Here is a 7049-nt window from a genome sequence, read left to right on the forward strand (position 1 = left end):
GAAACAGCCTAGAATCATTTTTTATCTTATCTATTTTCTGAATCGTCTTGATATTTTCCACGATTTGACATTATGAAGAAGGCTCCGACATGAGTACCCCAGAACATAGCGAACACAGGTAAACTTTAGAATATTCCGTGTGTGAAGAAGATTGACTCAGTTCTGACCTATGCTGCTACCGCAGAAGCAGGAAAGGTAAATTTGTTAAACTCAGCCTAAAATGTAAACCAAATTTACTCGTAAATCTGGCATAAGAAAAACAACCAAGACCATATCATGTATTATTTATCAAAAATTTAGTGTAGAAACACTACGATTAACATGCAGTATTCCAATCATATGGAGCTGCTTTTGTCGACTATGGCTGTTTCGAATGTTAAAAGCGGTTCTTAGATGGATACACAGCCACTGTCCTGCGTAGCATGTAATTAATCATGCTTTTCCTACTACTTTCTTTGTTTGCGCTTTAAATATCAAGATATATCTATTTAGATTCCGATTAAGGAAGCGAAAGAACACTGCCACAACATACAGCGACGATGGAAAGAACAAATCTTAGCAAAAAGACACCCCATAGAAGTAGTTGTAAGACTCATTCGTACTTGACTTCCTCAACCTGAAATACACATGTATGCGTATACACCGTAGGATCAGCCGATGATGAAAACCTAGGGGATTTTGCAACTGTGCGAAAATTTCGGCAACGACGACATTACGATTTGACTACTCACTAACCACAGTTTGTTCAAATAGGGTTCTGTTTTTTATATTGCTCAGCATTAGTTTGGCTCGAAGTGATCAGTGGCCAAGAGACCTATGGTTGAAATCGACAGTATAGAGGTATCTTTTTAGCTAAGGCTTATGCCCGATTTCGGGCGCATCATTTGTTGAAGATCCATTTTAAGAGTCTGTAGACAAGCGATGAATTAACTAATTCCACAATGCAGAAGGCGCAATTTTCCCTCTAACAAATTGTTAATATAAGTAACGATACACTTTCCGCAACTACAATAATGTATCGCTTAAAAAAGATCAACATTTAAAATAAGGGTCTATGCCTATAAATGTATCTCGGGGTCCAACACATTTAAATATTCGTAAAAAAAAATAAAAATCCTCGACCTTTTAGGCTTTTTTAGATTTAATTTGCACGAAAGTTAACAAATAGACTGGAGATTAATAACCACATAACTACTGAGCGCTCTATGTTCGGCGGAAGTTGGCGTGCTTTAGCTATACTGTAAAGACTCTCGGACAAAAAAACTTTTTTTGGAAAAATTTCCCGACCGATTTTCACACCGTGAACCTAAGGGTTATAGTTTTGACATATGTTTTGAGTTATGCGCGTGTAAAAGCCTTAAGAAGATCGTGCAAATCTTCAAAGTTCTGGAACCCTTTCATCTACCTGAACGACGTTAGCATAAAGGAAAGCGGGGTTACGGCATGATAAAGTACTGTGATTACCTTATACGCAGTTTGAGCTGTGTAAAATTAAAAAGCAACAACTCTTAAAATAATAAGAATTGTTAAAAGCTCTTAAATTTAATATCATCGTGGAAAAAAAACCATAAAGGTGCAACTGTACAAATTTAAGGGTGACCGGCAAAAAATGTGTATGGCACAATTTAAACGATTCCGTGATAAACCGAATAGTTTGTGGTACGAATAGCAAAATGCGACAGGTCATAGAACAAGAGTGCTATTAAAACACCATGTGGAACGTTGCGTTTCCGATGAAAAAATATTTAGGTGAGTTATCCATTTCAATGGCTGAAGTAGTTACGTCTGTCACGTGATCACATTCGTGTGTACCGCCAACTTTAGCTCAAAATTCTCGAATATCGTATCGGCTGGTCCCGGCCCTGCATACATGTTATTGCTGTTGTTATAATCATTACGAGTATTAAGCCATGAGATATCACAAAAAAAAAAACTATGAAACTGGGATTGGTTTTAACTTTATAGGTTCGTATTTAGTTATTCTTCATCCGCAATTTATATATATATCTTCGTGGTAGCGCTTTAACGGCCAACTTGAACCGATTCCTTTATTACCCTCTTAGTTTTAGGGTTTTTTTCCCTGCTGCTCTATTATTGCTCAAAGGCTATTATCTTTCTTCACTAATTCAACTTTATTGAAATTTTTAATCCGAGCAATCTTCTATAGAACCCAAGTGCCCGTATACACACACATCATCAGCAAGGATTTAGATAGACTCTGCAGACAATCCTAATGCGACGACGTGCAAATTAAATCGATACTTAAATGATACACTTAGTCACAGAGAAGGAACATTTGTATGTCATAGTTAGATGCGAAGGTGGCCAGAACGCCGAGAAGGATTTCTACTTTAATTTACTGTCTTTCAAAAGTTGGCGCCAGCTGGTATAGCTAGGGCACATGCGCAAACATCAATTCTGTTAGCAATTCTGTTTTTTTTTAGCTATTTTAACTTTTTTTAGAAATTTTAACCTATCAATATTTCGCTCTTATATCATAGAGAATTCATTACAGCTCAACTTTCCTCGAGTGGGAAGTCCTCCAGCAAATCCTTGGAAGCAAATAGAAACCGGTGATCGTTAGTGCGAACGAGGATACCGCGCCAATTAAGAGGTGCTTACGAGTATGTATTTAGTTAGCAGGTAAGGTTGACTAACCAAAAGTATTTTTTTCCAATTAATAACCCTCTTCATACACGGAAATGCCAGAATAATATCCAGAGGTCAATAGAGCGTTTCCGCCAGCCGCCGTCATCATGTACCGGACACAACAGCAATCTATGCGGTTAGCAGGGTTCTGCTAACAATGACTGAACTGACGGTGTGTTATATTGCACAGGTTGGAACTGTTTCAGCATTAAACTTAATCAAAACAAAATTGTTTTCTAGGGGATTTTGTTGCGCATTTGAAAGGAATTTGTTTTTCAACTGATTTCCACACAACTGTGAAGTAGCATTCTGTAATGAGCGTAGGGTTTATGCGGTTCGCATTTACTGATTCCCTTCTGCTATGTACGATTCACCATTTTACCGAAAGTTATTTCCTTCATCTGTAGATACGCTGATATCACCTTAACAGAAGTTCATCTGAACTTGGACTTTCAAGCGAATGCTATATTTCTCAGAACGTAAAGATTTTTGCAAACGTCAGAATACAAGCTAACGAGTATCTGCTACTAGTCATTTTTTTTCCTTATTAAATTTTGTAATTTTTCTCAAATTTGTCTTCAATCGGTTTTCAGTACTGCGATGCAGGAAGGCAACTAGTGCCAGAAACGGGTAGAGCTATACCATCGTAACTACATATGTACCTAATGCACGATGCTTGACGTATCAAAACGCTCAACAGATACGACGTAATGGGTAAGGATTCAAAGATGCGCGCCAAAGTTGGGCATAGGTTTTATATGAACAGAAGTTGATCATCCGTATGTTAGTCCTAAACGTGCAGATGAGCTATATGTTAGGCGAATAGACGCGAATTAGCTTGAAATAGCGTATCCACTTCAAATCTAAGTTCGAGATTAAGTTTCGAAGTCCGTACAAAATTCGCAGATCAAAGAACTGATTTGTATGTAACAGTCGATCATTAGCGAACGATCATGAGAAGACACAAACCGTTTGAAGTTAGATTATATATATATATATATATTAAGTTGGACATGAGATAACTTTCTCGTATATATGCTACGATTAAATCACTCCCAATGTATAATTCACTAGGATGATGATAATAGAAGCTGTGAAAAATTTTTTGCTTTAAACAGAAAATGTTACCCAAGGCATTTTTACAATATTAAATCCACATTTATAGAAACTACTTGCTACGTAAATAAAACCATTTACTTTTTCGTCAAGTTATTTTCGCGATTATTAGCGATTTTTCCGACAGGTTTAAACTGAGATCATATACGTTACTTTTGGTGGTCTCCTATTTTTACCGCCATTTGAAATTTCAAAAAACTGCAGACTTCACTGAAGATTTTTCCTTCTAATTTCGAATTCGCTGTACGCATATCGCGGCGCTTACTCTAAACGAGTTAATCCGAAAGAGTGAGCATTGCGTCGAAAATTCAAAAGCTTCAAAGACATCACAGGGTTGTCGGACGGCTGATGAGCACTGTCAAAAAATATCTATGTTCCTATACTTAGCCTAACAGTAATATCAAATACCTAATCACGCGGGAAATACATGTTTGTTTTTTTCCAAAACAACGGTCAGCATTCCAACGGTATAGGTGGTTGGCCAAATAATATTTTCAGAGTGATCGTGAATATTATTCTAGCTTGTAATGCTAATATTTTAAGTGTAACTCGTTGCGAGCACTCACTTCATTAACCGGCGGATGTTGTCTGTGCAAAAAAGGCATAACCTTACATTCATCGTTAAAAGGGAAATAAACTTACTGAACTGAAATAAGTCAATCCTTACTTCAGCTGTGTAACTGCTTTTTTTAAAGTCATTCTTTAAGTCATCATTTAAATCATAAGTATCTCAATGTAGAACGCGTCAGTTGCCGGCTACTTTAAACAGTGCAACGTAAAAGTGAGCCTCAGAAGGGAACTTTTCGTTTGGGAAAACCCTCGACGCGTTTGAACGATTGGCCCTGATTTTTACGTTAATAGTCACTGCGAATGCAACCAAAGACGGCAGAGGATGAATACGACTGAATTTAAATAGCGTAGTTTATTTATCGATAATGAATAAAATGTGTGGTCCCGGAACAGGTTTTACTTAGCTTAAGGACAAACGGATGCAATTACTTAATTCAGTCACCTAACAGGAGCATTCGCATTGCCCACAATCTCTAAATCCTTTAGAACCGCCATAAGTGCGTGTTTCTCAATTTCGATTTTAATCTTTCACTTGCGTTCTATGCACGCTAGTGCTACGAAGCTGCACGACGGGTTTCAGTCCAGGTCCACTGCACAGCTAATCTGTGGAACGATTCTGTTTGCCGAAGAGAAAAAGCTTCTGTTGCATTTAGTTGTCAGAGGATTCTGCACACATAGGCTGGAAAGATCAGTGATAGCCTTTTTTCGGTGGCTGAATGATAAATCTCAGTGACTTTATTGCCGTATCGTGTCACGATAGTTTAGTCTGCCTGAATTCCCACGGATGGTTAGCAACATCCTATGAACGTTGTCGATAAATCAAGTCCTCGGTTCGTTCTTGATGGCTCACACAATGTGCTGTACGCTCGTGCGTAATGATTAGCATACTCCAAAAAAATTTAGTTTCAACGTTCTTTGTCTTCGTGCCCTTCTTATGAGTGGAAGGTTAGCAGTTCTATCCAATATCCAATTCTAGAACGACGCGTAAACTAATTAAAGCGCTGACACAATCGACTGCTCCTTTATCTTGCGCACCCCCCTATAGTTATAAAAGCGTTCATTTATCCCTTCCTTAAACTCGTTCCCTGAATATTGCATAATCCTTAAGGAATAAAATTAAGATAGCTTGTAACGAACTTTTTACTTTAACGATAAGGTATTATTCGAAATGATCGAAGAGTACTACTGTGTTACAAAAGCTCTTCATATTGCGTAAACGCACTTCGATATTATCAGGCTTGTTGATGCGGACACGTTTGCTTTGCCTCTTCCGATCATATGCTAATGCTGTTTTTCTAGACGCAACGTGCAAAAGTGAGTATACGCTGTTCACAAAAGAGCAGCTCGGACTACGCACCCCGGAAGACCGGGATTTCGAAGAGATGGGCGACATCTTCGTCATTCAGCGGACTCAATTTTGGCCAAACGTTCCGTGCACCTAAATAACCTATTTAATGAAGACTAGGCGTCACTACTCCTGTTCTAAATAGGTTAATCCGCCATAGCAGCTAGCACATGGCTATGGAAAGCGACAGGCACTTTACGTGAGAAAGGAAATTATCTTGTGGGCAAACCTTTTTCTTGGCGCATCTGGCATTGTTTGCTACCAAGTTCGGGCAAGTGGCACAAACGTTGCGTTACGCGAGGCGGTTATATCGCATAAGCACAACATAAAGCAGTTTAAACGTGAAACGAAATGTAAAAAAGTTTCATAGAGAAAACGAATTGCCTAGAGGGGCAATTCCAGTGTTCATTTGCTGTCTATCGCAATGGCCTAAAAACAAGATTAGTGTAGGCCAAGCCAACTAAGACCGTCAAATGCATAATTTATACATATAATATATATATAATAAATGCATAATGTAAATAATAACGTCATCAGCACCGTAATAAGCATAATGTCGAATCGCATCTATACTTTTGCATTCTTCACTAATCAAGAGGGCCTAGTGAACTTCGTCTACGTCATCATTTTTTTTTTCTTAGACTTATTGCTTGTAATACCCATAGTTGAATATTGATACGGTCGGCTGGTTTGGAAAAGCTACGGAAAAAATGGTGAATCTAAGCGATTTGCTGCCAGTAGAAATCCGGAAGAGTTATTAGCGCAACATGGTTCATAAGATACGGAAAATGTCTGTCAATAAACAATAGCACAGGAAACAGCTCGATAGAAAGCTCAATATATATTGAATTGCTGAGAACATTCGGGAAAAGGCTGCTTGTGACCCTATGGTAACTAAACAGCAAACGAACGAAAAATAATCCAGAATTTATTAGCTGTTTAAAAATAGCATTTTCGAAATAGTGCATATTAAAATCGTTCGATCGAAAGCGACACATTTGTCACCGGCCGTAATGGGCTTGTGAAAGCTGGGAGCAACCCCTATTATTTTTCAAAATCGTATTTTTAAAAAAACTTCACACAATTTAAAAAGAGAAGTAATGAAGGTGACAATTACTCAAAATTAGTTAAGCATCAGAGGTAACTAAGGATAATATTAGGGCAAGTTGAATGGGGAGTAGAAGGTATAAATTGATTTCGATAAAAAGCTCAACGTGAAACTTGGAAGAGTTCTGTTAAGTGATGGTCATTAAAAGGTTTCTCATGGACAACTAGAATTCGTGTGCCGAAAAGGGGTGTGAGCCGCTTGAGAGTTGTTGTTAAGAGCATCCTGGATACGTATAAACCGTAAATCAAGATTCAGCATAGT

The sequence above is a fragment of the Varroa jacobsoni genome, unplaced genomic scaffold (genome assembly GCF_002532875.2).
Source record: "Varroa jacobsoni isolate VJ856 unplaced genomic scaffold, vjacob_1.0 scaffold_1196, whole genome shotgun sequence".
Taxonomy (NCBI): Eukaryota; Metazoa; Arthropoda; class Arachnida; order Mesostigmata; family Varroidae; genus Varroa; species Varroa jacobsoni.